The sequence below is a fragment of the Amblyomma americanum genome, chromosome 2 (assembly GCF_052857255.1).
Source record: "Amblyomma americanum isolate KBUSLIRL-KWMA chromosome 2, ASM5285725v1, whole genome shotgun sequence".
NCBI lineage: Eukaryota > Metazoa > Arthropoda > Arachnida > Ixodida > Ixodidae > Amblyomma > Amblyomma americanum.
Genome location: NC_135498.1, coordinates 59,087,693 through 59,115,599, shown reverse-complemented (window position 1 = coordinate 59,115,599; position 27,907 = coordinate 59,087,693). Strand labels below are relative to the sequence as shown.

The window sequence follows — 27,907 nt, the reverse complement described above, 5'->3', positions numbered from 1 at the left end:
AAAAAGGCTCTTTTCTTCCTTCCATACCAGCCGGAAACGATGGCGTGAAGTTGCTCAGGCAGAGGATCTGTAGCACCGGTGGCGCTCCTGCAAGACAAAAGAACTGCTGACTTTTATGCACATTCACTTATTTACAGTGCACACAATGCAAAAGACTCAAAATGAAGAAGTTTTAGGAATAAAGAGAGAGTGAAACAGAAGGACGGAAAGGTAGGGATGTTAACGAGGCGATCCCCAGTGGGCCAGGAAAGAAAGATCGGCAGCGAAATTACTTAAACACAATTCCATCGACCTCTACGACAAGGACACAGAGGGTGCGCACTTATAGCGTCGTGTTTATAGTCGGGAACTCAACCCCGACTCCTCTAAAGTCTTCAGGAGCGCCTTCACCGACTGCACCTTCTCCTTGGCAGGACCGATGGTGTGGGGTACCTAACCTTTCACCGGACCAAAGCAACCAACATTTCGTCGAGACCTTTGCTTGAAACTTCGGTTTCTCTGCACTTCGCTCGAAGCTTCTAATCACTTGCCGTAAGGCGCTTGATTACACCAAGCAGTTCTTCCTCTCTTCCCATGTACGGTCACACCTGTCCCCCACACTGCGGCCTCTCTAACAAGAGAACACTAAAACGAACAACTCAGTGCTGCCTTCCGCAACTCCGGAAACACTGGCGGTGCCACTGTCATGTGCGTGGCATGGCATCTTTCGGGGAAAGAGTTCAAAGCCATGATCTTCACCGATTCAAAAGCATCTCTGCAGATCCTGGCCAACCTGCTGAATAAAACGAATCACCAGCCAGTTTCTCTGGACATTGGGTATATCCATCTTTTAGCTATTGCCGCAGGCCACTGCATAACATTTCAGTGGGTACCTGCTCACTGTGGCATTATGGCTAATGAAAAAGCAGATGAAGCGGCCCGTAAGGGCCATCAACATCAGAGATACATTCGAAGTTTTCTCACGAAATCTGATGCGTCCCAAATGGCTAAAAGTTTTGCGTACGAAGAAACGTATCGGCTTTGGAGTTTGCCGACACATCAGTACCAATTTCTTCACTCAATCGACCCACATCTTATATCAAGACTCTCACCCAGAATTCCTCGACAACTCGAAACACTTTATCACCGACTTCGTCTGAATGCTGCATATACAAACGGCCTGCGATACCGTTTTGGACAAATGAACAGTCCGCATTGTGACAACTGTGCCTCGATAGAAACTGTGGAACATATCCTGCTTGAGTGCCCTGCGTATGCTAACGAGCGTGCGTACTATGAACATTGCATGCAGAAGCTCTGCCCAGTGCCCCTAACAATGGACAAAGCTTTAGGCCCCTTAGCCTGCTTCAGGCAACAGAGACTTGCAATGAACTTTCTTTTTACATATTTAAAAGACATTGGACATCTCGATAAGCTCTAAATTCACTTGCAGGTTACCTTCATGCATTCTTCTTGCAGTGAACTTCGTCAGCCCATTTGTCGGACTATGCACTCCATCATTCCATAGGTTACATCAATACTCGCCACTGCATCCTTAGTACCCATTTCATGGCTGCATTTTATCTTCGTTTTTTTTCAACTTCCACCTCTTCACGCTGCTCTCCTTCAGTCTTTATCTTCCAAATTCCCCTCCCTACGCAGAGTAGCATGCCAGCGATATTGAACCACCGGCTAAATTCTCTGTTTTTTCATTAAAGAGTCTCTCTCTCGCTCGCCATGATCTTCCGTAGCGCGGCACTGCCTTGCACACAGCTCGAGTTGAACCCCCCCTCCCGCAGCAATGAGGACCACCGGGTGCCTCGCACTCTTCTAATCAGAACTGTGAGTCCAGAAACTCTACCACAGGACAGCCATGGTGCCTATTCTCGGGACAGTTCACCCTCCAACTGTCCAACCGTTGGCTTCTCCTGGCACGGGTTGGCAAGCAGACACGCAGCCCGACAGTGGAAAGGAGACAAGCTCTAATCTACTGCCTGAGCATTTCGTAAGCTACGTGCAGCACTATAGAGAGAATAATGGTAAAAGATGTACTCAAACTGTGCAAACTTCTGCTCGCCGACCGGCTGATGTGTTCTCGAGCCGATCAGGACACCCAACTGCACACCTTTCAAGACAGGGCCTTTGAGAATGAGTTCTCAGCTTCTTCTGCTTTATATAAATAATACTGTTAAGGTGGTTTCCCCAGGAACACATAAACGCTTGTTTGCTGATGATTGTGTGGTATTTTGTCAAATAACGTGCACTGGGGATCAAAATACACTTCATCTGAGTCTAAAAATGTTTGATTGGTGCGGTAAGTTTGCAATGACTGTTAACACTCAAAAAACAGTTTCGCTCCAATCAAAACATAAAAACAACCCACTAAAAAACGTGTATTATGTCAGATCGCCAATAAAGCAGATTAAGAGCAACAAATATCCAGGTGTAACAATAACTAACAATCTTTCCTGGAATTCGCACATAGATAACATGTGTTCGTCCGATTTTGAAACTGTTTTTCCTGAGGCATATATTTAGAAATTCTCCTGCTACCGTAAAATTATAGACATATAGCGCATACTTCAGGCGGAAGCTCGAATATGCTTCGATAGTTTGGGGTACATTTGCCAAACTTAACATTAAAAAAATAGAGAGGAGTCAGGGCAAAGTTGTTTGGTTTTTTTTATTCAAAGTTTGAAATCACTGGATCCCGCACTCAGCTCATGGCGGCTAATGATATTGATTCACTTGAAACGCGAAGGACAATTGACTGTCCTGACTTCCTTTATTTTTCGCTTAACGAGAAGTTAGCTTTGGACTCTGTTCAGTAGTTATCTCCTTTATCCACCCGACATACTGGACATCATCGCACTCACTCGCTTATATCGTATTGTGCGAAAACTGACAGTTTCAAGTATTCGTTTTTTCCGCGCACAGTATCCAAACGGAATCATGTTATGGTGTTGTCTTAGTTCAGTAACACTTGTCACGTTTTCTAATCTATGTTTCTCTAGATTGTGTTATGTATCTTCCTGAGATACTCTTATGCCTCTTATGCTTGGACCATGACAATGGTCTGCAGTATGTACTATGCAAATAAAGAAATAAATAAATAAGAAGACATCGACAATGCCGCACGGTGTTGCAGACCACATGCACTGGATCACGGGATCGCCAGTGCTCTCGAAGGACGCGCTGGAGGGGTATAACCGGACGTGCCTGTTTCACGACGCCGCGAAAAGTTTGCAGTTCATACAATTCGTACGGCTCTGGCTATGATGGAGTCATTGCTATGCGGCTTTCCAGCATCGATATGCTTTCTTAGACCATCGTGAGGAATTTTTTTTTTACATTTGAAAGCTGAGCAGCGCATCATAAACGTCCAACGCTTAGCGGTATCCAACAATGAAGTTAGAGCTGGATTAAAAATTAAAATCAAAATTTGTTGTTGTCTCACATATATCGCTGGGCACCCGAACCGCGCCATAAGGGAAGGAATAAAGGATGGATTGGAAGAAGACAGCAAAAAAGGGGTGCCGTAGTGGAAGTGTCCGGAATAATTTCGACCATCCGGGGATCTTTAGCGTGCACTGACATCGCACAGCACAAGGACGCCTATTTTTCGCGGTTCGCCTCCATCGAAACCCAGCCGCCGCGGTCGAGTTCGAACCCGGGTACTCTGGACCTGTAACCGAGCACCTAACCACTGAGCCACCGCGGCAGGTAGAGATCCATTCGCACGTTCTGAAGACATCAAAGGTTGAAGTAGCTGCTCACATATGTCGGTTCGGAAGCTCCGAATTCTATCATTTAAATTAGACATCCCCAAAATTATGGCGTTCTTATTGCGTACTGAATCGTCGCAACAGTCAGTGGTTCTGTCGCCAGATGGGTAGTATATATTTGCTGTAGCAAGAATATATGCTGTAGGATTGCGACATCAGCAGCAAAAAATTCGTCGTCCGGTCGTAGAATTCTTGAGACTGCCTGATGTTAGATTTTCGGCGATATAAAAGTGAACCACCGCCACCCGAGCCGTTAGTGCGAGACGCTCGGAACACATGGGAAGTTTTGGTGGATACCCTCCTATTTCGTGACAGTCAGTTTAAGTTTCGTAGTGTGATCATTGGGCTACGTTTTAAAACTACCTTCTGCAAGCCTTAAAATGAATGTACGACTGACCGGCGGTTTCACGGAAGAACTTTGTGCCCGCCATGACTGTTGTTCTAGTAGAGAGGCTGGAACTATTTGTTTCAAAATCTAGGACTGGTACTTGTGCTAGAGGAGCTTGTCTTGCTTACATTCGAATCAGAATATATCAGAAGAAAGGAAAAAGGTCACAACTATTGACTTGGACCGGCCATTTCGACAGTTATAGAAAATACGCAAATGCGCTCTCTGCATGTTTTGTCATCACAGGTTGGACGGTGCATATGTATAAGGCTTAATAGTGTGAACAATGACCCTAAAATGAAAAAGTGACCTCAGCTCAAGAAAACTGTTACTATGAACCATCCGATTTTCTGCGGCAGCGGTGCAGAGTAATCGTGCGAACACAGGACCTTAAACACCTAAGACATCTCTGGTGAAAAGGACGGTGGGTCTACACCGCGAGCAACACCTTTCAAGTAGGCAAGTTTTTCGAGTTTGATTAGTTCGAAAGAAATCAGGTGAAGGATAAGTATAGGAGAACGCCGAAGGGCATCGCGCATATGAGGACTTGCAAACAATGCCCTCACTTTCGAAAGTTCACACTTCGGATATTTTGTGAAAGGGCTGCTAGTAACAGCTGTGAACTGCTCCTGGGTAATTTTTGGCTTTTTCAGGTGTATTGCTCTTTCTCGAAGTAGAGACATGAGAGGAATAACATCTTCACAGTTCCTGTGTAAAGTCTCCAGGGACAAGCTTTGTGGCGCATACTTTGGGACGCTTGCCTCCATTCGGGAAAACCGAAGACATTTCTCTAATCATGAGACTGTCATCTTGCGTACATAAAAGCACCAAATTCTGACCAAATCGGTCGCTCGCGTAGCTCCTCACTGGGTACCAAAGAGCACTTAGCGGTAGCAACCGCAGGCCTGTAGCCATAATGACACATGACTTTCTTGCATGCCACGCGAACATCAACAATCACCGAGAAAAAAGGTGGACAGCCTTCAACTCATTCTTGTTATTTTCTTGTTATTGTCAAGTTAGTTACGCTCACGGAAATACAACAAAGTCTCCCAAAGGTCTGCAATAGTCCCACTCTTAATGCTATGCCTTCCTTGAAATGCAGCAGTGCCAGTTATTTGAGATTATAAGAGGATGTTATAAATATTTTCGTTTGATAAAAGATACAAAGCGGACGTTTACAATTATTGCCTGGAACAAAAAAAACTTAAAAACTCTGGCAGTGGAAGAGAACATTTAACATTGACAATGGCGACCTGTAAATTACTGGTAGGCATATAACTCCCGCGCGCTGTGGATTTTCTAAATTCACAAGCAATTCTGTTCGTGAAACAGCAGTTACACAGGACGGAGCAGAAGCAGGGACGCAACACTACGTTAAGAACGATATTTTATTGCAAGCTTGTCAATCAAATATTCTCAATCGCGCAACAGATGGTGGATCCAAAAAGAACTGAACCAAAATACAAATAGCAGTGCCCATAAGGAAACAGCTTTTATAAGGCGGGTAATCAATTTCCTCACATTAAGCGCTACGGAGACACTCAAACAAGTCTTGTTTAGATGCTTAATACTGATAACATTCCTGGTTTATCTGCTACGTTGAGCTATATACAAGCACCTTACACACGCATTGGATGTGGAGAAAGGTGGAAAGTTTGACGTATGTTCTACCAGCCTGCGTCCATTACGGCTCTGTGCATAAAATAGCTCCTTAACCTACCCATTTTCACTCTCTTCCAACCTCACACTGTTTACACGGTATGAGTGAACCTAACTGGTACTAACAATTTGAAAACCTTGCATAAGAACACATATTACGTGACCACAGGATCCATAAGACGCTAACATTTCAGTAAAAACAGCAACTATAATGTTGCAAACGCTTCCTTTAAACACATTTTAGGCGCCAACTGTGGTTTCAAGAATTCCATTCATATAGTTTGCTTCCGGGATTATACGAGAGCAGAAGCAAAGTTGCACTAAAACTTGCCCTTGTTTGGGCGGTGATGCAAACTCTTTCCAAAGCTTCGGAGGCGCAATTCTTCGAAATGCGGGCATAGCTATAATGTACAGTCATTGCGTTAATCTTATCTACTGTCCTCGATATTACTAAGAGAAGCACTTGTTATAAAGTAAGTAAAACATCTCATTAGCAGCACTGCGAGGAATTTCCCAGATTTCATCTATGATTCACTTTTCTCTCCTCTAAATCCAACCGGAAACATGAATCTTGCTACTCCAAATGTAATATCTTGGTTACATAGCAGATTTTGCTGTACATTTGTACAGTGTAATCAGTACAAATTGCACTGTACAAATTAAACTGCGCGAATATTTGTACTATACTTGCGGAGCTTAGCTGACCGGTCCTGTGTCCTCTATTTCTCTGTCATTGCAAAGTTTGCGCCTACAAATTTCATCATGAACAAACTACAATTCGGCCAGGTTTCTATTCTTTTGAGCATCAGACACTAAAAAGAGTAGATGGGAACAGACACTTGGTTATTTTAATGTCATCAGGCCGAAAATGATATGGGCACATTTCCACATTCATATGTAAGGTTCAAAACACTTTTCGCATTTATTTCACTAAAACGTGCCATTAAATCTGCTCCACCTGACGCCAGTTTATTTTCTTACCTCTCACTTGTTCACTCTGTTAATGGATATAACATCCTTTGCTCGTGTCGGTCTGTTAAATATTGCATTGTTGAAGTTAAAAGTGCTTCTCGGAAAGCGGTAATGTTAATTCACACCATGTACCATTGTTTAGAAATTTTGCACTAAGGCGGTCTTCCAACGGTCTAAAATCACGCCAAATTCCAGCGTTTTGCATTTCTTTTTCTTTTTTTATACGATATACTAGGGCTGATAAATCTAAATACGTGATGTTTGCCAACGCTCTAAATTCAAGGAAAAGACATTGTATATAAAATTTCCTTTCTTTCTTCAAATCATCTGGCGTTGAAACCTTGTCCCGAATGATGCTGTCACTTGCACATCTTTAGATGCCTTTAGACCCCTTGTCAAACCTTGATTGCGATTTATTGCTGATTTTCACTTTTTTTTGCTTTTTGGTACTTTTACTTTTTATATAAGTGTAAGAGTTCTTTTTTTCGCTTTGTCCAAAGAAACCAGAATTTACGCGCCTTTTAAAACATTTCCTGTAACAGCCTTTTGCCTGAGGATAGCTTAGTGCGGAAACTAGTAATAAATAAATAATACAATTTACGGCATTGCATCAAGCAGGCCAGCAGAAGGGTTGCGATTTTATGCCTCTATTCTATACCTAACCTTCGGTTCATACTTTTCAAAGATGCTTTGGAACCTGGAATACTTCCACCGAATTAAGCGCAGGATTCATTGTTTTAAGCCAGTCGCGTGGTCTTGTAACGGACGCTCCCAATTCCCAATCAGCCGGCTCCACGCTATAAAACATTTCTAAGCGCGAATCATAATTCATTTAAGAACAAAGGACACGATGATCACACACACTGTGAAACTTCTTTGTTTTTTGCACATAACCCTTATGATGGCCGCACACTTTGAACCATGGTGAATGCATTCCCAAGTTATGCGCGCATATGTGCTGCTTCTGAACCTGCCGAAACAGGCTTCTTCGCGTCAGAGAATGGGATTCGCACGAGCACTCAACTCCTCCGGTGATGTCAGCTCATCTGTCAAAGCTGTCAGAAGTGGTGGACCCGTTCCCCGCATTACCTCAACCCTCCTCCTGCACAGCGGCAGGCGTGGTTGGCACCGCGGCTCTCGGCGTCCAGTTGCCTGTTGTCCGATTGGCGCAGCAGTACATATAGGGTTTTAGTGCAACATTTAATAAAGTACTTCGCTCTCTTTCTCTCTGCAGGGTTGATGCCACGATTTCTAAGAGAAGCGCATAATATTTGGACTATTAGATTTCAACATGACTGACCTTTACTCCAGTCTGAGTTGTGGTACCAGCAATTACACTTAGTTCAAAGTGGTGCTACAGCGAAGAGGGTTATTGAAATATATACATTTTGTGAATTCCCCATTTTGATACCATTGCGTTGGAAAATTCTTCAAAATGCTGGCCTTTTCCACATTGGGTTTATTTTGTGACGTGTGGATGTCTCATTAATATACGAAACAAAGGCACTGCCCGAACCAACCGAAGCACTCCTTTGGAAAGCGCGAACACTATGCGTGAAGGGTTACATTTGCTTTACCTCGTCAGAACATAAAATGCTCAAACACTGAAGGTAAAGAAGGCGCTTGGAAGAATTTTAGGACAATGAATCGAGGAAAAAAAGGTTGGCTAGCGAGCAACCTAGAACAGAAAGTTAGCAGTGTGGGATAAAGAGGGCATACAGTGATATTCGTCCTGAAATCAGGAAAAGCAAAAGGCCTTGGGCGAAACTTGTAATGCGTATAACCAACATTCGTTAGGCTGAAAAGAGAGCCAAGCCGAGATTAAGTTGGGAAATTTGCAGAAACATGGATCTGCAGCTCATTCTGAACGGGGCGAACATGATATGGATTAGAGGCCTCTGTCCCTCACTGGACGCAGTCGGGCCATTGAGGAAAATGATCTTAAAGATGCCAATGGGGTATTCATAAAGTATTTGTCAAATAAAAATCTGGTTTTTTTTACTTTTAGTACCTGGTTGCATTTCTGCTAGTGCCGCATTACCGACGGTCGACGAACGCATTTGGCAGCGCTTGATGGGCGATAAAAATTCAAAAGGTGTTCGTCATTCATTGTGCCTTAAAAGAGCGGGGATATATGGCGGATCTATTTGGATTTAGCAACGCTTCTGAGCTTCAGTAACAGCAAACGCCCCTCTCTCGGATTCTCCGCTGGACCGCATGCACAGAAAGAGTCCCTGACGCAGGAAACTACCGTAACTTCGTTTCCCCTTCACCTTACTGGGGCTGCCACGCTAAGCGATGGCGTGTACCTTATTAACACAAAAACAACTCCACATAAAAGACAAGCAATTGTAGCATCGATGAATATTTCGAAGATTGTATCGCAGATTGGCGGTTCTTGACCGGATCAGCATTTAAGAAACTTCTGCTGTTTCAAGAAAGAGCATTTCTCCATGCAGAAGTTTCAATCGCACTGCGAAGAATGCAAATTTTTTTAAATTTGATGGAAATATTCATGCCTTGTAGAGAATCCGACCGTTTTTGCAAAAACTTCTGCGACAAACTGTTAATTTTAATTTTAATATCGAGAAAATGGAAGCCAAGAAGAAAAAAAGCCACTTTGAGAATTGAGCAAAATCTTTGTGGCTGCAGTAGAACTCTATAGCCCTGACTAATAAAATGTTTTAGCGGAAAGCTACAGGAGGAAAAAATATCTTTCCTCAAGCTTCTATGTTGAGAATTCAGTGTTTAATGTCACATTTCTTGTTGCTGCGCGTCAGGCTTCGCTTGAAATTTTCCGCATGTGTCAAAGAGAAAATGGCCGAGGTAGGCTGTGACACTGGTGCTTGCACACATAATGTCGATGGCAGGTCATTGCAATAGACAGTAAGTGACTTTATCTGATTTAATGATATGGTCAAATAAACATCACCAAAATGTGACTTAATTGAAACATGTGCTTTTTGCAGAGAGGATGGTGTGAAATGAAAACTGCCTCTTAAGTTCATAAAAATATTGACATTATAGAACGTTCTTGAACGTATTAGAATGCTTCAAAACTCCAAGCTTTTATATCAGAGTAAATTTTTTCAGTTCTCTATGATCGACGTGAAGTGAAGTGAAGATGAAAAAGTGCGCAAGCTTCTGGTTTGGCTACGGCTTCAGAGCTCCTTCTTATTTCGCCTGCGATTTGAAACCCAAACATACTTTCTTCTCACTCGAATATGAAATTTCGACCAGTGATGCCTTTGCAATCCAAAGTTGGCAGGCCATGATGTGCATTCAGTCCGTCATTTTCATCAAAAATTTACCGAGTAAAGCCTAGTGCCGCAACCTTCAGAAGTACTTGGAACTGCACTATCATGAAGTAGTTACGAAATGTTTTATTTCCATTTCACTGCAAAATACGAAATAGAGCCTTGATGAGGGCTCACGTTTAGGGGAACATGTTCTAGCAAGAACATACAAGGTAGAAGCACTTGCGTCTCATTAAAAAAAATTATACTCTGGGATGATCATATGGATTGCAGAGAAACTAAGTTACCTCGGGTGCAGCATCCTTTAGAAATTCCCATGCACCTGAGCAACCAGAACCAAACATCTCTTCTTCACAAGCTCTTTTCTTTAGTGCTTACCTATTGTCTTGTACGGGACAGTACAATAATTCCGAATAAAGACAAAGTTCTGATACTGCAGAAAAGTACGTTAAAGCTGTAACTGATATCGTTATATAATCGCCACCGGGTCATTTATTTTCTATCAAAGCATGAAAATTGGCCACATTCACACCATACAAAAATCCCACCTACACTATCACAGCTCTTTTCTTTCAGACGTTGCCACATTAGTAAAAAGTTCAGTACATAATATGACATGCCACCTCGGAAAATGGCAAGTGACCCGTCTACGCACTTTGATGCTTCCCAAGGGTTATCGCACACCCTACTTTAGAAACTAAATAACTTTTCACTCTCAAACGAATTAAATTTTTCGTTTTCAATTCAATTATCAGGAGGCCCCCTGGCAGTTTCTCACTCTGGGACCTCCTGATGCTGTATATAATATGTAAGCCCGTTTCTTGTACATGCAATAACAATAAACTTGAACTTGAACTTGAACATATAAAAAATGTTCGTGTAATTTCTCTCATGCATAAGATCCTCCTTGAATGTGTGTACTTTCTGAATTTCCTGCACATTTTCCGCTCATGCTTATCTGTTCTGTGATATCAGTTTGCTGATGTTCCTGATTTTCTTGATTCTGGCTTTCTTTAATGCGCTGATGATAATGTTTCGTCAAAATTCTTTTTTATGATTAGTGTAACTTCCTCTTTTATGTCCCCCTAATGCGTAAACTGTTCACCGTCGTGAGCAATATTGGCGAGAACAAACATTTTTGCAGGAAGTTACGAATTTGATAAATATTTTTTTGATGTTGGACTCCAAGAGGAAATGTAGAAAACTGTGCTTGTCATAAGTAACTATAGTTATTAATAAATGAATGGCTAAACTTTGCTCCCTCTCGTATTGCTAACGACTGTACAGAAAAAAATTACCGAAGACACTTTGGAAATTCGAATGTGTGCTTGGCGAACGCGTTGTGGTCAACCCATTCATTCGCTTTGGTGTTCGGCAATATCGGCTGTCGCTGCTGCCGCTTTCGTTCTGCTTCCCTGCCTTTGGTAGCGGGCGATTTAATCAGTCGCTTCTGGCGTTTCCGTTCTGCCTCCCTTGCTTTCGCATCTAGTGACATTTTCAGTCGTCACACGCGCATTCACTCCTTGTTCTTCTGGCGTTTGGTGTTGGGGGAATCCGGCGTCCGCTGCCGGTTCCCCGAACCGCTTGGCGCGGAATCACTAGGCCGCTTCGGAGCCATGCGACTCACTGACACGACTGCAACGAGACGTCTGGCGAAGGAGCGGCGGTGCAGCTGCAACTGTCAACGCGCGCGCGCTATTTCTACCACTACTCTGAGACGTCACGGCTGCAATGCACAGCTGCGCCCCCCTCCGGCGTGCCAGTTGCTAAGGGGGGGGAGGATGCGCCGCTGCGCGGAGGAGAGGCAACAGTTGGCACGTTTCCAGCGCACAGATGGACGCGAGCGCAAGCATGATCTATTAAAGGCTTTCGTCTTAAAATTTGTGCTTATCTTTGTTGTGAGAAATGTACTGCGTGCCGAATAAGCGTACGTGGTGAGAACTTTCTCAGGCCTCAAGATTCGGCTTTTGAATTACATTTTTTCGTAGAGCGTGAATTGCATGCTTGGAAATAACTAAAGCAAGAAAAATATTTGCAATGTTTGCCATCTTTACTCAATAAAAATTAGTTTTAATTGCGCAGTGTGCACAGTTGTTTTTTGCATTAAATATTCTGCAGTTATCCTTCATAAAGGATCTCATAATGTATTTTGGTGTGCCCACATAGCAGCCGTGAATAACGGATATAATCTAACAAATCTTAAAAGATCAAGAATAATGACAGGAGACAGCTTGATTTGTTTAAAAGAAGTCTGCTTAGTTCCGTTAAATTAGTGAGTATAGCACTGCTTTGTCAAAATGTCGAATTTGCATTCGCAGTCACTGATAAGATTGCATGTCCCTAAAGTTAATAAATGAAGACAATTAGAGGAAATTAGCTCTTTCAGATACATCTTCTTTTAATTCCTTTTCATTCGGTCCGCAGAGTTAGGACATGAATGTGTAATATACAGAGCAGCAACGGTGGCACGGATATTTCAACCACAGTTACGTCCTTATGATATCTTTTATGATTTATGATTTGACTGTGATTGTCATTATTCAATGATTAGTTTAGAAATAACAACATATTGAGGACACAGGAGTCATCCCGGTGGAAGTATAATTGGTTTTTTGGGGAAAGGAAATGGCGCAGTATCTGTCTCATATATCTTTGGACACCTGAACCGCGCCGTAAGGGAAGAAGGCCACTTCGTGATTTTACAAATACCATTGACCTATCTCCCCGCCGCGATGGCTCAGTGGTTAGGGCGCTCGACTACTGATCCGGAGTTCCCGGGTTCGAACCCGACCGCGGCGGCTGCGTTTTTATGGAGGAAAAACGCTAAGGCGCCCGTGTGCTGTGCGATGTCAGTGCACGTTAAAGAGTCTAAATTATACCGGAGACCTCCACTACGGCACGTCTTCTTCCTTTCTTCTTTCACTCCCTCCTTTATCCCTTCCCTTACGGCGCGGTTCAGGTGTCCAACGATATATGAGACAGATACTGCGCCATTTCCTTTCCCCAAATACCAAATATTATTATTATTATTGACCTATCTAATGCGAATGTTGATGAAGTGAATTTTCTTTCTCTCCGTCTCGAAGCACCGCGCGGATTTATGCTGAGACCGGATGAAATATCGGTGGGTCCTCGTCACTACCAGTGTTCGAAACGATACGCTGATTTAATGATAATTTTAGGCACCTGAGTTGTTTTCGGTCGAGTCTATCCTTGCTCTCCAGGGCTTTGAGGTGGTTTTAGCTTAGCAAACCTTCTTCAACAGAGACCGCCGCTGAAAAAAAAAACGAAAGAATAATGCACATTTAAATACTGCAGCAAAGAAAATGCCGTCTTTTTTTCAATAGTATAACCTGACTGATAATCAGTTTCTTCACACACCTTACCCTCGATAATTCGACCTTGAAGGTGGATTAAATTTTTTTTAATTGCGCAAACAGGAATTAAGAACCTTTTCATGCAGACCATTATTAATAAGAGAGTTCGGTTTATGAGAGTGCTGTAATTCTGCAAAAATATTAACGATAAATATTTCAAGGCATATTGTTTTTCTTTAAAGCTGACGCTAATCGGGTGCTTCGAGAAAAAGGGCTAGCTGTACGCTCGGTCTGCCTATCAAAAAGGCTATGGAAAGTATTTTTCAGAGGCGAAAAACAAACTTGCAGTCAAAATTACTGATTTGCGACCGTATATCTTAACATTTAAACAGTCTGAAAAAAAATAATGAAAGGAAACTGCGTAAAAATGTTGATTGTATATTGAGGAATATTTTTTCACGTTTCTGAAAAAGCAAGTACGTCACATGTGACGTTTGCTGCACTCCAGGAAGCAGGCGCAGCATCCGAGGCAGAATACAATTGGAAAGGCGAAGGTTGCTGACAAGGCGCGCAATAATAAACGCTTCGCTGATGTGTATATAACGGTATTTACAAATGCATTTACCAACAGAAGACGATAGAGTCAAAAGACATTCGCTACAATGAGTTCCCACGTTGCTTTACCAGTCAAAATTTTTGGAATAATTCTCCTGGAGGCAATGTAAGTAGCACTTACTCTTAGGTGTTTTACCGGGGGTTCTTCGCAGACGAAAAAGTTGGTATTTTAGGTGCGTCCCACGTATTAAGATGCATGTATAAAGAATTAAGCAACAATGCTGGAAATGTTCGGTATGACTAGAAATAAAAAAATGATTTTCTGTTGGAGCTGAGCAATCCAGAACGCTCCATTGATAGTTTTGATAAGTTAGCTTGTCTTTATCTATGCATGTGAGAAAACGGGTAGTTCTCATGAGTATACCACCTAATCATTTGTGCGCAAAAGGAGTAGAAAATTCATTAACACCGGATACGACTTAGAAAGAATACGAGTTTTGCTCGCGCTCTTACTTGTCTGTATGCGTCATTTCTTATGCGGTTAACGCAATAGCATGTGTTTTGTTTCGAAAGGCGCGACTGAACGAAAATAAATATGAACTACAATTCTATTTACAACGGGCGCTCACTATTATTGACAACAACATTATTGTTCAAAACTTTATTCATTGATTTGCAGCAATTTTCGTTAAAGTTCGGAGTTCTGAGACATCCTTCTGAATTGTTTATGTAATACCTCTTTTTAATTAATATACTTACTTCTTAATAAAAGAGTCCTCTTAATTGGAGACAATATATTCATGTTTTTGAGGTAAAACACTCATAAAAATATCAGGTCAAAGACACAGTAACGATTTCCATACGCAGTTTTTTACATCCTAATCTTAGACAATGAGTAAGTTATCAAAACTCTTCACTAGGAAATCGCTGAATGCAACCTTGCGTTTTTCACACGTGGTGAAATATACGGGCTCCGAGAATCAAATTGCAGCGGCTACATTAGCCGCGCTGAAGGTGTGATTTCGAACTCAGTCACGGCGACCGCACTTTTAATAGAGGCGAAATATTAAAGCACCTATCCACTGAAATTTTGCGCACACATCGCAGGCTACCACGTCATGTGTTATCTATACTATCCCCTGCTCCCGACACGATGACTTTCCTGAATAAAGGAAGTGATAGAGGTTGTTTGGCTGAAGAAAAACTAATGTTAATATAAGAGTCCTATATGTACCGATGGAAAAGTAGTCACCGCTGGCGGTTGGTTTAAAAAGTTAATACATCATTTCCAGCGTTCAAAAAAATTTATTTTGCAGCAGTGAAGTTGTACCAGTGCATTAGCAAATGAAATGAAGTGGCTGTGAGCCTTCTCATAGATTTTGAGACAAATACAAAGGACTGGGTGTGCCAGTAAACCGTTGTGCTGTACTTAAGTAAGCCCTAAAATTGTGATCACATTATTGGGTTCTATTTTTAAAGGCAGGCAGGACGTCCTGGGTGGTGCTGATGTTAACTATTCAATAACTGCAGTCGGTGTGGTCAGAAAAAAGTATGAATATGCTGATTATAATTTTAACAAAGTTCACGTCACATTTCAGCCATACAGTTTACATTGGCCTTTGTCAAGATCGCGAGCGCCTTTAGCAAATCATTTTCATGTTATCACAAACCCGTTGCTCTTTTTAATTGAGTCAACCAGCTCTATTGAGGACTGTTTTGTTTTTCGTTACAGTCTTGTGAGCTTTAGTAGGCCACAAATTACGTCAAGGTCAAACAACACGACTGAACCGGAAATCTCTCTCGAAAGCTGCAACCAAACGGTAAGAAATTTCAAGGTTATGGCACTAATTATTAAGAATTCTTAGCCGAGTGGAGAAAGTAAATTCTTCTGAAGTTCTGGCTTGTCATCATGCCTTCTGCAAATATTTAAGTAGCGTTTTGAGAGATGTGAACTAACGAACTACAAACATTTTTTTCAGTGCAATCCGTCAAAAAACGTGACGTGCTGTGAAGGCTGCATTTGCTTTCTCAGAAACAACGATACAGAAGGAAATTGTTACCAAATCGTTGGACTTGATTACGAATACGGAAGCTTGAATATGTCGTCCTTGGATGCCTACACTCCCATTCCTCCCCTAACGAATTCTTGAGAATAAATTTTGTCTGTTCGTACTCATGACTCCGGAAATATTATTCGCTGTTATGCATAAATAATGCCCCCGGCTTTCGGGTAGCATTTTAAGGGGATAATTTGGGGTTTAGAAATAAGACTCGATTTGATGAGTTCAAATTTTGGTTGACATTAGGGCATTTAACAGAAATCATTAAAATTCCAATTCTTTTAAGGGTATTTTTTTCTGAAAGCTACCTGACTATTACGGAATGTTCCTGTCCGAATCATGAAATTGGGTTTTTTTGCGTATTACGCATATGCACTGTCAAGAAATGGCAGCTTCTACAGAGAAAAATGCCTTCCACTAGAGGTGTTTTGTTTTTATTCTTGTTTTGATCACAATTATTTTCCCGGGTGCATTACTATCTTCGCGTGCTGCGTTTCTGAGTCTCTGCTTGAACTGCCTGCCTTCCTACATGAAAAAAAAACATTCAACATTTCACCGCCGAGCATGAAAGGCGGAACAGGCTTGGAACAGGACGTCGCTACTGGCGTAGAGCTTGAAATGATGCTAATTATATGGAGAAGCAGTGTGCGCTTAGTTGACGTGGTTCCAAAGAGGAAACAGAGGAGAGGGTAGGGGCGCTGTCCTTTAGAAAACGCTTGTGTGCCCTGTCTGCCTAAGTAAACTAAGAGAAAATTTATTTCACAGTTCATAAACCAAATAGTCCTTGAAAAAAGTCATATGATAGCATATGCCAATAGAAGGTCCAATCAGTGCCTGCTACTGGCTTATCATTTGTAATACTTTTGAACTCTTCCCTAAATAAAACAACATCACTGAGAACGTGTATAAAAATAGGTTAAAAATCGTTAGCTATCTGAAAACGCTGCTGCAGAAAAAGTACACGATATAAGCTGCATTCTCTGCGGCGCTTTCACCTTTTTAGCCTGCTGCTGTACAGATCAAGATTCATTTCTGAGCTCAAAAAGGGCTTCGTCCCGCTTTTAGTATCTTACCTTGGGGTGGAACAACAGGGTTAACTTTGTTTGAACCTAAAATTAAAGGGCTCTGTATACATAATGTCTGTCTCTTATGGTAGCCTGCTCTTAGATTATATATGATTTTTGAAGCTCTGCCTTGAAGGTATTAACGGGCGCTTAAATATAACCTTATGATAGCCAGCTTAAATTTCCTTTGGACAATTGAAATTTTCGGTTTTTCCTGTTAAGCGTCTCCTTCATACTCATAGCTGACACGCTATATTGGGGTTTTTTGTGTTTATATTTTCAACTTCTTCTGAAGACTGATTGACTCAAGAAAACATTTGAAGGTCGCTTTTTACAGTTACCCGTTTCCACTGCCTATTATTCGTTTTTTACTGAGTTCATTCACATTATTGATAACTGAAATTCTTGATTTGAGCCCCACTGTTCCACGTGACTGGATGTACGCTTGCGCAATGGCCTTTACAAGCGCTTTTTTTGGTGGCACTAAACCGGCCACGCATTCGAACTTGGGCTCTCATTTGCAAGTGCTAGAGCCCACGTTCTGTTGTTTTAGGACTCAGCTGCGCACAGTCGGAAGGTGATGAAGACTACGACATCCAAAGTACAGCGCAAGAGGCTGGCAGCATAACGCAAAATGCAGCGGCCAGGGTAAATAACCTGTACGCGTCACCACGGGTTGGAATCCTGCTTGCGGCTGTAAGGCTGCTGAAATTTTCTAATACTATGATGTCACACCTCCTCGACTATTGTAACATAATCGTTTTAGAGTTCAACGGCATACTGCAGTGTAGCGCCTGTCAATAATCGGGGAGTACTTTGGCCTCCCCTGTCGTCCTTGTCACCAAAAAACATAGGTGTTTCCAGTTTGACGCTGGATATCAGTGTTAACAAAATCGCCCATAAACACGTTTATCCCTTGTCCAGAACAGATGCTGGCTTTGACTGCATGCAGTGAGCTGAGTTCTAGTCTTCCGTAGACCTACGATCGCGCTATTTACAATCCTGATGGCTGACGCTAACCACGCCTGAGCAGCTTTTGTGGCGCCTGACTGGCTGTGCCAATTAAGAGATATCTATTGTGGGTGTATACAGCCGCGGCCACTTGAGCAAATGATGGACTCAGTACTACGTAGCCTCAGTTGGAAAACGTAGCGCAAAAAAAGGCAAGGAATAAGACGGACACACAGCGCTACACCGGGTCCTCTCGCGTGTTCTGTGGATCTTCGGTCTGCCGTCACGTACGGACACTCTCGTATTGTTGGCGGAATAAAGTGCTCTTTGACGACGTGAGGCAGCTCTTTGCTGGGTTCACTCCTTTGCAGACGCAGCTTCAGAGTTTGAAAGATGCTGAAGGCTAAGTTGGTTCGGCTAGCTGACTTATAAAGGAAATATCTTCACCTTCTGGTTTGCCAGAGTTCAAGCATACCTACAGCATGAAAAATGCTCCGAGAGTACCAGCGGCTTGTCAGCCAGACTACGAAGTTAACTGGCTGCACCAACTGGAGTGCTTTAGAAGACAGCATGGGAACAAGCAATAGCGTTCTGTGTGTGCGTCTATCTCATAGCTGTAACGTCTCGAAGTTTTCCATAGAAAGGGCCTAAGAAGAGCCATTGGAATTCCTCAGGCGGCTGCGAACAAGGGAGTACTTCATGAGTCTACCGAAACCTCTTAGCCTTGTCGCTTCTCAGAGACTACTAATGCATCTTGGCCGCCTAGGAGAGAAGGTAGCTGGGCGATCCCTTCTCCAGCGGCTCGGCAAGAGATATGAGCTGAAGGCCTACTTGGCACTTTAGGCCAAGACTTAGACTTAGTCATTTAGGCCTTAATGTTCGAAGGCAAAGGAAACGGTTGAAACCCCCCTGGTCTTTTCCAACCCTCGCCTGTAAGGTCAAAATTTCCCATGTGAGCGCAAAGCGCAGCTCTCCTTTGGCAGCAGCGCGTTCGCTCGTACTTGAACACTTGGAAAACGAGTATGTCCGCAATCTTCAAATTTTCACGGATGGTTCTATGGACAAGGTCAAACAAGCTAGCGCAGCGGCTTTTTACATTCCTTCTTTGGACGGTAAGTGGTCTGTAGGCTTTACTGATTTCGTGTATTCCACAACGGCCAAAAGTGTTGCTATTGAGGCGGCTTTGCGGAAGTTAGGGTCTTCTCCGGCTGAACTTGTTGTCATCCTAAATGAATCAAAATCTGCCCTTCAGAGGTGAGAGCACGGTTTCTCTACTGATGCCTTGTCTATAAGCTCCCTACGCTTGGTGCAGAATCTGCACAGCAGAGGCTTTACTTTATATTTCCAATGAGTGCCCTCTCACACAGGAATGAAAGTTAGTGAGGTTGCAGACAGTATCGCCCATAAATCTCTGTCAAGAAAGTCCTCAAAAGAGGTTCCTTAAGATGAAAAAGGAGTTTTGAGAGAAACGGTGCTTGATCATATTAGTACCCTGTGGAGTGCGCCCCACAAGCCTTGCGTGACCAAGGGACTGAGAAGATCTCAGGTCACTCTACTGCATCGAATTCGCACGGGCTTTGCTTGTACTCCTGCCTGGATTCATAAGACGGGCATGGCATCGTCTCCGCTATGTTCTTTATATGGTGCGTGCGGGGATATCGAACATTATATTATGTACTGCCTAGAGTACAACGTGAAAAGGTGAGTGACGTTCGCTTCTTTCAAGCAGACAGGAGCCTTTCACAGTACAGTTCAGGACAATGTCTACACGAGTGGAAACCAGACATGCAGAAGGGAGGCTGCACGGCTTCTTTTAACATTTCTGCAGGACACTGATCTTGTTTCTAAATGGTGACAGCAGGATCAGACTATCGTTTACTGTGATTGAATGTGTGCGTAGATGGTGGCAGTGTAATGAAGAATGTTCTACTGTGACTGAATATGTGCATAGATAGTGACCTTTGGAGTGGACTATATTCTGCTGTGAGTGAATGTGTGCATAGATGGTGACTGCGGGAGTGGAATATGTACTATTATAAGTGACTCTGCGCATAGCGGGGAGATCCGGCAGGTTTAGGTCATTACTAAGATATGAGTGACGCTACGGTGGAGCAATTGCCGGCAGAATAAGCAAGGCTAATCCTACCTGTAGCATACAACTCAACTCCGTCTTTCGGAGGGGTTGTCTTTTTTGTTTGCTACATTTTTTTCTTGACTATTGAGCCAACGAGCTCAAGCATTTACGACTAGACTTTAAAACCTGCTTGTGCTACCTGAGCGACGACACCCGCGACATAACGGATTGGTTACGGCCATTGAGCTGTAGCAAGCTTCAACAGCCAGCACGCGAACGGCTAGGACTGAAAGTGGCGAGAAGCGAAGGTGTCGGATCGAATGAAGACGACAGGCCAGTCGTGAAAATGTTGCAGGAGACAGAGGTCCGCACAGAAAAGCATGGAGCGATCGCAACATCGTCAGCCACAGGCTGATACACGCACGTGCTTAGTTTCGTAGAAGGGGTGTAGCTGAAAAGAAGAAAGCTAGTCACTGTCGATCTGTGTTGGTAGAGTATGTCTTAGACTGAGGTGACGCTGTGAGAGAACAAAAAAAGACCTTAATTTCAATAGAGTACATAGCGCCCTGAATAGGGACTCTAGCCGTACATGCGTCTCGAGGCGTCGGCGTAGGAAAGGGGCGCTGCAAAGGAAGGAGGGTAGTAAACAGATGGAAGGGCCTTAGAAACGTGCTCTCGGATTACGTTTTGCAATTTCGGAGCCAATTAGACTGAGTAGTCGGGAGAGAGGGAGGAAGCAACAGCGGTCTATCCACCTCCACACGCTCAAATTATCTGATCTGGAGCGTGAGCGATCTGTCCACTGTTGTTACGGCCATCAGGTAGCTTCTCGGCCTGTGAAGAGGGTGCATGAGTGACAACGCTCGGTCTTTGCAGCTTGTGCTAGCTCTGGCAGGGATTGAAAATTTTTGTTACCTAGGCAATGCTGTTGTCACAAGCACACGAAATCCATCGTCGCCCTCGACCCATTTTAGGACAGGATTCATTTTGTCAGCCTCTCTCATAACGCACAGACGCGCTTACGGAGGTCGACTAAACGTTCTATACTGCCACTGAGGACTGCTCCGTACTTCTGGGTGCGATCGTGGAGACAGTGCTCGTTTTCGTGTTTTCGCACGGCTAATGGGCTGAAGACGTCGATGAACCTGGTCTTGAAAGTGGACCATGCTGTGAAGTTCGATTTGTCGCACTTGTACAAGAGGGTCGCAATATTTGTGAAACAGAAAATCACATTTTTATATAAGCCATATTATCCCCGTTCGTACGAGAGCCAGTCTTCAACGTCGTGGTCAAATAAGTAGCGCTCGTGTTTGTGTCTATTACTTATTTCCCGTCTGCCGCGTTGTTAGTTATGTGTCGTGAACCAATTCACCCGGCTAATTCATCTCCTGGTCGTTGTCATGCTTGACTGTGAACGTGGCAGGGCCGCGCTCTCGGAGCACTCCAGGAGGAGCAAAGGGCGCCGGCGAAAAGCAGGGTGGATGTGTTGGAGGCGTCAGAGACCATGGTTGTAGTAAGGGTACGGTTGCACAGTTCAATTATGTAGTCGCGCAACCTTCACCGAAAGAATACGGTATTTATTGACGGGAGAAGCTCGACTCAAATGCCTCAGCAGAGCAGGAAATAGCAGGTCTGACTAGAACAATTGGGGCTCTCCTCTCGCGCTGTGCGGTGATTCTGCTCCTGGAGCTTCTCTCGGCAATGTCTGAGAAATGACACGAGTGCACACCGAAAACTGAGCAAGACTTTAAACCGCCAGTTCGATTCCATACCGAGCCAATCTTTGTCAATCTATTCGACCTAAGTTAGCATTAAGCGTAGTTATCTGCTCGCTCGTTCAGTCAGAGCCAGCACCAAGCTCGATTAAGCGCGCGATCTCCTCTATCCTCGAAGAGCACCACAACTCGCTCTCAGTCCCTATTAAATACTCTCGGAGAAATTTTATAATGTCAGAACCGGCGACCTCAGACCGCTAGATTGGCTCGCAGATTGGCCGATTAGCTCGGTTCTAGCACTCAGAGAACACGCAGGGGTACAATTGCCAAACAAATGTCACCGCTGTCTTTCTTACTTGACGGTGCGTTTTACTGACACCACAGGCTGGTGACCACGGACGATTGTCAGAGTTACCGCACAGAGCCTCGAGAGCGCATCTAGCGTCTCCAACGGCCGCCTTGTGTCTGCGACCTATCCCTGTGTCTTCTGACCATTCTAGAAGACGGAATCCTCGCGTTGGCTAGCTAAAATGACACCTCGATTTGCTTTTACTCCTATATCCTCACAGACACTGAAGTTTAAATCTTAGCTTTGTCGTTGTCACCGGAGGTATGCCGCGAACGGCTGTGACCTGATTTTGGTGCCGCTAGAGTGGGTTGAAAAATACTAAAGGCATACTCAGTACACGTCAGCCATTGTATCTATGTATGTTCAATATCGCCTTTACTGCCTCTAACGGAATGTATGTGTTTTCAGTTACTTATTACGAAAATTTAAAAGTGGAGCCTTCATTTATTCTATAGATTGTTCCCTATTAACCATTCCATCTCTATAGGATATTTTGTTTTTGTTTTTTAAAAATAGAATGCCCAATAAAGTTCAAAATTAACCAAGAAGTAAAGCGTGACGCGTGATTCTTCGATAGTATTATTGGATAAGCAGCGCATTTCGGCAATTTGAGGCATTGCTTTGCTAGCATGCACGCCTCTGAAGACCGGAAAAAACCACCGCCTCACCGCATAATGTGTGCATGGTATGGTGCGCAGTGCGTAAAAAATAATGACAGTTGCAAGAGTTGTGTATGCACGAAAGAATAAACAGCTTAATCATTTATTTTCTATGTTGTCGTCATTAATGCCTATGAAGGCATACCTTGCCCTAGTTTTTCCTCATTGCTCCAATACATCCATTTACTATAGAATAATTCCTCCTGGTAACTGCACTTGCAAAGTAATACCTTTTATTTGACCACGAAAATTTCCGCAACCGATTCATGCCTACTGAAACGTCCGATTACGTGAATTCTTGTTCTCTCAATTTGAATTTTATCTTCCTGATAACTTTGTCTAGCACAATGTTTTCTTTTTTATTGCTATGTGCACTGGACGATGTTCGTCATCATTTTAAAAGCAAATTGGGTATTAACTATAAAGTTTAGGGACCTTTTTTGACGGACTTTATAATGCTTAAAATTTGTTATGTGTTCCTTCTTTCTATTATAAACACCAAAGGCATAAGCTATTGCTGTTGTTTTGCCCAAAATACAAATTTGATATAGCTGTTGTGACGACATGCCTTAATTCGCTTCGTGGACCCTAGATAAAACATAAATTCACTTGTGTACTTTGTTCTTGTTTGTATAAAGGTGAATTCTTAATCCCGTGGCAGTGCAACGCGATATCATCCCTTTGAGGGTTCGTACGGATATTGTTGGCCGGCTATCTTCTCGTAGCTTTGAAAATCTGTCTTATAGCCTTTTTCTTTCAGTGGAAATTCAAAATTTTCGATGTCAAACTGAAGTTCATGATTAGAGCGCATTCTTAGAATATCTGCGACTACCTGTTGTGCCTTCCTTCTTACTATTATTATTCAATGTCATCAGCGAAGGCCTATGCGTGAACTTGTTCGGGAAACGAGTTTAAGTAGACCTGCAATTGTAAGGCTCCACAATAAATGGTTTAAATATTATCCATCACGTACACCTATTTGCAGGTTAGGTTAAAGATATTTTTCTTCCTGATAGCAATTATTTAATTATTTAAGTGTTTGTAATAAATTAATATCAATTTATTGAGAGCTGGGCTACTTACTGCCATCTGTGTTTGCACCCAAATGAAATACTTAAGGTGATTGTGCCGATTAGAGCTAGAAAACATCAGTCGGTTTATATCAAGTGTATTACTGGACATTGTCATAAATTCGTTTAGTTGCACTAAAAATAGACATAGTACAATAAGTTTTTTAGTCTGATTTGATGATTTTAAGTCGTATTTAGCCTTTCATTGGTATTCTTACGCGTGTTTTCGCAAGTGTTTTAAGTTAACGTTTGGCCATCTTCTAAGCAATGCCAGCAATTGAGACATATTTTGTGCCTTGCTACGCACTGCTAGTGCTCAGCAAGGTGCACAAACATGCTTTACGAATCCCTGATTCAGAATCACGTGTTCCTTTTTCGAGTGCATCGACGCACTTGACATAATGCAATGCAACCTGCTTGTTTCGGTCACCGCGCCTTGGAGAGGAAGAAATAAGTATACCTTTACGAAACAGTTGCCAGCTCGGAAATGTTCCTTAGCATGAGTAAAAGAACATCAAACCACACAGGATGCTTCATTGGAACGGCATTTTTGCTAAGGCACACTGACCGAAAACAGCTAAGCTAACTTTTCCGTCGTTTTATAGTCGAGTGGGTGTAGGGTAAATTCAGTTTTCGTCCAACTCTCGACTTCGTAAACTCATACAAGTAATCAGCGCATGACACAAAAAGAGGGCCATGGAGAAGACGTGGTAAACCGAAACTGAAACTGAGCAAAACGTCCAAACTAATTTCTGATCCCGAAGCGCGACGGTTGCTAATGGCTTGATAGTAAAGGAAATATTCCTCTTTGTAAAAATATATTTCTCTGGGCAGCTATTTTGACCACACTATGCAGGATCCAGTGTTTTACCGCTTTGATATAGTCTCAATTTTACTATTCGGAGCTTTCTTTGAACAATGTTTGCGTGCTAGCTGCAATTTTTCAAACGAAAAGTAAATGCCAAGAAGGAAACTGCGTGCATGTCTGCTATGATTTCTTTGTGTTTGCCAGACAGCTGCGTCGTCGACGCAGTTGGGAGCAGAAAATGGGAGCCTGTTTGTCGAAAACCTATGAAATGTCATGTTGCTTGCCCCACGTGTCGGCCATTCTTTGAAAATTTGCGCTGGTGCCAAGAAGGAAATGAACGAGCTACCATGACGTTGGTTACAAAACACGATTTCAGCACAACAAGGAACCGGGTTCTGTGTTCGGCTGTGGATGCCTATGTCTTTTAAGTTCAAAACAAACTCATCGGCTTTAGTTTATTTTCGGCTATGAGCCAGGAAGCGTCATCAAAGTGTCGCTTTGCTTCTGGCACATTATGTGCACTTTTTAATGAGCGTGTTCTCGAATAAAAATAACTTCTAAAATACCAAAGGCTGTAGAGATTTAAAGCTTAATGAACGGAATGGAATGCATAAAATCTCGGGACTTTATTCAAAGATATAGCCCGATAGCGTTAAAAGCCCCGTTCTTCGTAAAATCCGGTGTCGATCTTGTCGGCGTTGTGAGGGAAAAATCACTGGCATGGATCCGGCAGGTGGTCCCCAGAGAGCAACCTAGAAGGCAGGTAGGCAGCCCAGGTCACGTGACCTTGCGGCCTCATCACAACCGGCCGAGCGGATAGTGATCAAAGTGCCCACTGCGGAAGATGCCACATAAATTAGTTATTGGTCGTTCAGGAAGAGAAATAAGGCCTACCAAAGGGAGCACGTACCATCGCCGGGCATTGGAGCATCACTTAGCCGCTGCACCACAGCTCTAGCAGGCGCATGACGACTCCCTCGGATCTATGACTGTAAAATACACAATGATCTTCTGCATACATGGAAATTTACCAATTACGCTATCGTGTCATATAAACTCAAGGCGGGGTTTAAGTGTCCCTTCCAATCTTTAGTAGCTGTCGGTGGCTCGATGAACTCAAAAATTGAAACAAACTTCCTGTTCGTTCCTGCCCTGTATATTATTCTCTCCTCAGCTTAAAAATATCAACTTCAAGCATAGGTTATTCTCACTTGAAAGCGAACTACACGCGCTGGCGCCTTTTGCCGATACTTTTTTGAAGCCATGATGCTCATTCAGGCGGTAAATTTAATTCAAATTAATACAAAAATTTATTTTGGTAGCATTCGCATAAAACTGTTTTGTGCAGAGCTCGAATATGGGTTAAAATTTTGCATTTTAACCTGTATTAATAAAATGAAGCACTGATACCTAAATGAAATGACAAGGTTAGGTTCGTCTTCTTTGAGTCGCCTTATTATTAATGCGTCACTGTTGAAAAGTGTGCTGGTCTTGTACATGAGTGCTAACTAAACTACTATAAATAATTTAGGTGAGTTACTCCACTCTTCAAACACTTGTTTTGTACATAATAATATAGACGTCATTCGTTCTTCATTCATTACTTCTAGTGTATGGTAAATGTTGTATTTTAAAAATTATTTGGAACAACTTGAATATGTTATCAACTTCTTAAAAAGTAGGCAAATAATCAGGAAAGGTTCGAACAAGACCCACCGTTTTTTTCGACGACCGTTCAAGAACAGGCCACACCGCGAAAAACATAAACGCGGGGCCACTTCCGCGAAACGCGTGCCCGGAATGAGGGGTTCAGCGCCACGACGGTCTCCATTTGCGTCACGGCATTCAAATTGCTTTTGCATGACCTCCAATACAGGACGACAAGGGCAATGCTACCGTCATCTTGAACAGCACCGACTACGACAAAAAAATGATGGAACTCCTGCAAGACAAGAGCACGTACATCGCACTGAAGAAGGACCCTACCCTGAATGTAGAACGAGAGCTGCAAAAGCACCTTGCCTATGTGTTTCGCTTCGTACCTCCACAGCACAAGGCACTCTACTACCGACTCCTTTGTCACAATCGGTCTGCTCCTGCTTTATACGGCCTTCCGAAAATCCACAAGGAGGGCGCCCCTATGCAACCCATAGTGGATTTTACTCGTTTGCCCCTATGTCAGCTGTTGGGCTACCTTCACCGTGTCTTCGCGCCGCTAGTAGGAAAAGGACCCACATTCATACGCAACTCGTTTGACTTCACTGAAAAAGTGCGGGACGTCGTGGTGGAGGATGACGACAACATTGTGTCTTTTGACGTTACGTCGCTCATCACCAGCGTCCCAGTCGATCTAGCGGTAGATGTTTGCGTGGCTGCCCTCCAAAATGACGAGAAGCTCAGCGAAAGAACACCCCTTGAGGCACAGGACCTGTCACGGTTGTTGAAGTTTTGCCTCGAAAACACGTACTTCGTTTTTCGAGGTTCATTCTACAAGCAGGTGCACGGAACTGCAATGGGCGCTTCCATTTCTGTCACGGCCGCCAACCTGACCATGGAAGCCATCGAAAACCGGGCTCTGGCCTCCTTCCATCCACGACCTAATGTGTTCCTGCGGTACATCGACGACTGTTTTTGTATAGTCAAGAAGGACGCACTTGCCGCGTTCACCAGGCACATTAACAGCATGGAAAAGGCCATACAGTTCACAGTCCAGGAGGAGGATGGCAACCAACTACCATTCTTGGACGTGTTAGTGGAGCGAGTGGGCCGTAACCTCTCCTTTCGAGTGTTCAGGAAGTCGACCCACACGGGCAGGTACCTACATTTTAACTCAGTGAACCCGGCCTGCCACAAACGTGCTGTTGCGGCTTCACTCATCGAAAGGTCGAGAAACATTTGCTCACGACATCAAGACCATGCCTCGGACCTGGTGCAAGTGCGCCGTGAGTTGACGACTTGCGGCTACCCCAGGAAATTTCTAGCCTCCGTGGAACGCCGCTCAGTGCTCCTAGAGAACACGGCCCGCAACCATTGCCAATCACGTGCCGCCATCCCCTATGTGCCTGGTGTAAGGGAAGCACTGGGACGTGTGCTACGCTCGTACGACGTGCACGTTGCCCTCGTTCCCACCCACAAGTTACGGCACGAACTTGTGAATGTGAAGGAAAAGCCGGAAAAGGAAAAATTCCCGGGCGTGGTGTACCGGATCCCTTGTGCTGAGTGCGATTATGTATACATAGGCG

The 27,907-nt window shown here is 43.4% G+C and overlaps 1 protein-coding gene and 1 long non-coding RNA gene across 2 annotated transcripts in view; both read left to right on the top strand.

The window, feature by feature from the left end:
* LOC144118585 (evasin P1126-like) overlaps positions 1–27,907 on the top strand; it is a 128,675-nt gene that overhangs the window by 60,947 nt on the left and 39,821 nt on the right. The window lies entirely within an intron of this gene.
* On the top strand, positions 15,647–16,087 carry LOC144118583 (uncharacterized). Its single transcript, XR_013312054.1, has 2 exons — positions 15,647–15,735; positions 15,895–16,087. It is a non-coding gene; the product is annotated as an uncharacterized LOC144118583 (long non-coding RNA).